The 4,813-nt window shown below is 59.5% G+C and overlaps 1 protein-coding gene across 1 annotated transcript in view; it reads right to left on the bottom strand.

Moving 5' to 3' along the window:
- TNFAIP8L1 (TNF alpha induced protein 8 like 1) overlaps positions 1–4,813 on the bottom strand; it is an 18,452-nt gene extending 13,639 nt beyond the window's left edge. The window contains exon 1 of the mRNA XM_019513421.1: positions 4,801–4,813. The gene's annotated coding sequence lies outside the window, so the exon portion shown is untranslated. The remainder of the gene's footprint in view (positions 1–4,800) is intronic.

The following is a 4,813-nucleotide window of genomic DNA, read 5'->3' as shown; positions in this document are numbered from 1 at the left end:
GCTTTTGGGGAACTGGTAGGTTTTCCCTGCTGTGGCTGAGACACCCCCCCCATGCCTTGAGCCAAAGTCAGCTGCACAAGGGTGCTTAGTCTCCAAGACAGAACGGTAGCAGTTTGCAGGCTCCCTGCACCATCCCACATCATGCTCCTGTCAACCCAAGGCAACGAGGAAACGGACTCAGGATCAGTGCTTCATGTTTCATGCACCCTCTGGGCCTCTGAGTGAGTGGAAGAGAAGACTCCCTGCATTCGAGGCCTTTGACAGCAGTGTGGAAATGGCAGAGGGCTCTGCCCCAGCTTGCCAGATACAGCAGGGGCATGCCTGGAGAGTCGTGCCCTGGGGTTCTCTTCTGCTTCTCAGGACACACACATTCATTTGGCTCCAAGGCCTATGCTCTAGTCCAGATCTGCATTCAACCCCCTGCTGAGGGATGCGGAGGCAGGGACCCAGCCTGGGTCTAGGCAGGAATCCAAGACATTAAACAGCTGCCCTCCTTGGAGCTGCCTGGCTCCACCTCCTAGTATCACCTTCCACTCCCGGCTCACTATCCAATGATCATTAATGAATCATGCCTCCCAGCCACAGCAGGGCAGGATCTGGGCAGTATCTGTATGGCCTTGCAAGGAAGGGGCAGAACCACGAGCCCCAGCCGCCACTCACTCCTTCGCTGCCCGCTTTACGATGCCCTTTTGCAGCACTCTTATTGCCCGCTGCAATCTCTCACCCTCTTCCTGCCCCCTGCCTCTGGGCCTGACTTTTGCTGGCGTGTGGGGTGAGGTGAATAATTAAAGAGGCCTTTCATCCGTCTCCACCAGCTGCTTTTCCCCGTTGCCATAGGTGCAAACAGTGCTGCCAGCTACACCTTCTCGGCAGCCCCACCTTGCACATCTACCGACTGTTCCAGAAACAAGTCTGAGCAGGAGCCCTCCCCGAGCAGCCAACGGATCCACTGATCAGTAGCTGAGCAACCTCGCTGGGGGCACCAGGCCTGTGTGTACAGAGTGGGTGAGTCCAACGCTGCTGGGCAAACACCTCGCAGAACAGAGCCCTGCTCCCAATAGGGAGCAGGAAGCCGAAGGGACAGCCCATCCCACCCACAAGTTTACTGCCTGGCTCACTGGTAACACAGCAGATGGGACAGAAGCATGCTGGCTCTGACTCATTGTCCTTGTTTCTGTCTGTATGAGACGAGAAGCTGCAGTCATGAACCTGGATCGCCACGTGCTCAGTGCTGTACAAACACAGAGCACTGCCCCTGAATTTCTGTCTAAGGGCTGTGCCAACAGTGGGACTGAGAGGAAGAGGACTCATGACACCTCTGTCTACAGATGTGCGTACCCAGCTGGGGCAAGTGTGGGCTGAGACTCACCCTTCTGTGACGTGTATGAGATAAGCTGCTGAGGTCTCAGCCTATTACCTAAGAGCCAGGTCCTCTGCTTGGACACTAAGCCAGGGAGAAACTGGCCAGGCTTTCTGTTTGCCCCTATGTCTACAGTGCCCCTGCCATCCCCTGTGCAGGCACCAGCTAACCGAGGTGCGTGCATGCCCAGATGCTTTCTGAAGCAGAGGCAGAGGCCAGGTAACCGTTTAGCATAAAGAAAAGCATTGGATCATTCTTATCAAAGGCCTTTGGGGCACAGACAGCATTGAGGACTCAGTTCTTTTAATGCCCGCCCAGCTGCAGAGGTGCTGGCTTCCCTCCTGGTCCCTGCCACTAGCACGCCGCAGGGGCATTCTTAGTGCTGAGTCCATTTCTGGATTCAGCGGCACGGGGGAAGTTAACTCAGTTCCGATCGCTGCGAGTTGGACGTCTGGCTGGTGGGGACAGGACCGCGAACGCACCGACTCACCTCCCCCAACCCACCGCAAGGCAGTTGTCAGCAGTGTGGGCCCCTCACCACGCCCAGCCGTGGAACTGATTAGGAGCGGCAGGAAGCCGAGACAGCCGGCGGAAGCCACAATCTGCCTGCGAGAGCTGATGAAGCTTCTTCTTCAAAACCAGTTCACAGTTACCGATAAGCTTGCTCCAGGGTCACAGCTGAAAGGTGGGGATGGAGCTGAGCCAAAAGGCTGGACTCAGGCCTGGGCTGTGACAAGACAAGCCACCCCAGTGACAGACTTGATTCTGCAAGGCTGGGCTTGGGATACGAAATCCATCCAGGCCTGATCCTCAAGTTATTTTGTGCATGTGCTTGGCATAGAGATGGGCGCATTTTAAGCCATCCAGGGACCGCTTTGGAACATGCAGAGCCCTGCCCAGCTCCTGGGGTGAGGGAGAGGAGGCTTGGAGCTGCTGTCATTCCTGTTCTCCTTCCTCCCTCCCAGTGTGGAGCAGAGAACAGCTGCAGCACAGGGCACTTGGCCATGCCCCCAGTACTCCCCTCTGCCCCTACAGAGCCCCTCCATCGGCTCCATTCCAGCCAGGGAAGCCCCCTGCATGGAGGCAGGCAAAACAGTTTTCACTCCAACCCTAAGGTCCCTTCCTACTGGCAGCCAGGCCCCAAGTACCTGCTGCCACTGCAGCAGGGGCCTCTGGCCTTGGACATGCTCCAGTGCAGGAGGCAGGATCCTGGGCTGGGAAGCTGCCTGCTGTGCTCCAGGACGGAGGGGGATGGGGAGCAGCTCTGAGCATCCGTTTCCTCTCTTTCTTACAGAGCTGAGATCAGAGGGGTTTTCCTTTCTTAGGAACCTCCTTCATGCCTGGCTCAGGAGAGGCACTGGGAAGGAGGAGTTCTTTCTCTCCCTGCTTCTCCATCCAGGACTGGGACCTCAGCTGACTGGCACATCACCCGCTTCCTGCTGCAGGGGCTGGAGTCTTTGAAAGGATCATTGTGAGGACTGGGCCATGCTAGAAGCCAAGGAGGATCCCAGGGGCGCTGGGGGGAGGAAGGAGAGAGGCACTGCTGTTATAGTCACCCCCAGTTGTGTCCAGTTGCAGGGCTGGGTCCCCACGGACCCCCTGCAATGGGACTTTGGGTCTGAATTTGCAGCATGGTTCCAGACCAGTGCATCCTGCTTTGGGCCAGGGTTAGGGAAAGGCAATTGCATGGGGCACCAAGCTGCACACTGGCCAGTGGCTGGCATGTCTTGTGGCTGTCCTCAGCAGGGTTGTGGTGCATACAGAACTGCTGCACGGACCCCCAGAAGGTACCCGCATCCCGGTCCTGCTGCTGGGACCACCCAGGGCCACTGGGTACCATGGATGTGTGGCGCTGCTGTTCCCAGGTTGCGAGCGACCTCCTGAGCCACGGTCCCACGCTGGGGCCTGCAGGCCAGGGGTGCCTCTCAGTACCTCCTGAGTGCTAACCAGTGAGACAGTGCTAATCATCCCTGTCTTCAGCCTGTCTTCAGCACTGCCTTCGCCAGACCCTGTGGAGCAGGGAGCCCCAGGAGCGTGTCCACGTTCTCCTCCCTGGGCCGTGGCGGCTGTATCGGGCTGCGGTAACCACTTCTTCCTGCACCTCTTACTCCTTTCGCCGTTCCCCATCTCTCCTCCCTGTTAATTTTGGCGTCTTCCATTGCTGGACACAACATTGCACGCGCACTTCCAGACGGCGACCCTTCCCCGTACAGTGCCGTGTGCGCTGGGGCCCCGATCCCTGCGCAGGGCCTCTGGGAGCTCTCATATTGCATAGCAACAACGTCCCTTACAGGCTGCTGCTCTTGTAACCGTTATCGATTTGCTTCTGTGCCAATACAGGGTTTTGCAGCTCTGTGACTCGAGGGACCCGAGTTGTAGACCCGCTGGGGCCAGTCACCGCTTCTTGGACAGGAGTCATCCCACAGCCCTTCTGTCGCAGCAGGACAACATTGCCCCGACCAGCTTTGGAGGGTGACGTACAAACCCCAGAGCAGACAGACGGGGGACGAACTGCCCGCACCTCTGGGCCTGTTCTGAAGCACGAGACCAAATGGCTCTTCCCAAGCTTTTACGAGCAGGAACTGTTGCCCTGAATATCCTCGTCACCCAAATGAGCAGCCAATCTCGCTCGACAGCTTGCAGAGCTCTTGGCCTCAACGACTTCCTGTGGCAGGGAGTCGCACAGACTCATTAGGTGTGGTGCGAACGAGGGTTTCCTCTTCTCGGTTGTGATTTTACCACCTTTCACTCAGCGCCGCCTTGTTTTTGCGTGAGGCCACGAGGAAAACAAACTCCCGAGCCAGCTCTCCCGGACGGGCAGAGGCTTTACGTACTTGGAGCGCGTCCCCTGTGCCCAAGGGAACGGCAGGAGTCCCCGGCTCTTACGCTGCTTTGCAAAGGAGATGGGCATCCTGAGCTGATGCAGAAACGGGGCACAGGGAAGCGAGGGGCCGGCCCGCGATCACCCCACAGGCCAAGGCACGAGTGGGACAGGACCCGTCTCTTGCCCCGCGTCTCCTCTCCGCCTGCCCTGCGGGAGGGACATGCCTCTTTGGGAGCTGCTCTTTGGGGGTGGACATATCAGCACCTGGCGCAGCGGGAGTCACGGTGGCATCCAGGCGACACGGCGGACCGCCTCGGTTCAGCCCAGGGGGAAGGCAGCGGAGGGCTCCCTCTGCAACGCAGCTCTGCCCTTCCGGCGGGTGCAAACCCGGCCCTAAGCATCCCAGAGCTGGAGGGGAGCCCCTGTCCAAACCAGCCCGGGGGAGACGCCGCCCCTGGAGTTGCTCCGCGGGCCCCGACGGGACGGACCTCCCGCCCCCGTGTCACACGTGCCCGGAGACCCAGCCCCGCTCCCGGGGAAGGCGACACCCCCCGTCCGGCCCCGTCGCGCGCCCCCGCTGCGAGCGGCGTGGGCGGGGTGGGGGGATCGCGCTTACCTGCCGGCCCGCA

This window comes from Gavialis gangeticus, unplaced genomic scaffold, assembly GCF_001723915.1.
Source record: "Gavialis gangeticus isolate Ggan-Ray unplaced genomic scaffold, GavGan_comp1, whole genome shotgun sequence".
In the NCBI taxonomy this organism is placed as follows: Eukaryota; Metazoa; Chordata; order Crocodylia; family Gavialidae; genus Gavialis; species Gavialis gangeticus.
The sequence above is the reverse complement of the archived record's forward strand: the minus strand, read 5'-3'. Positions and strand labels throughout refer to the sequence as shown.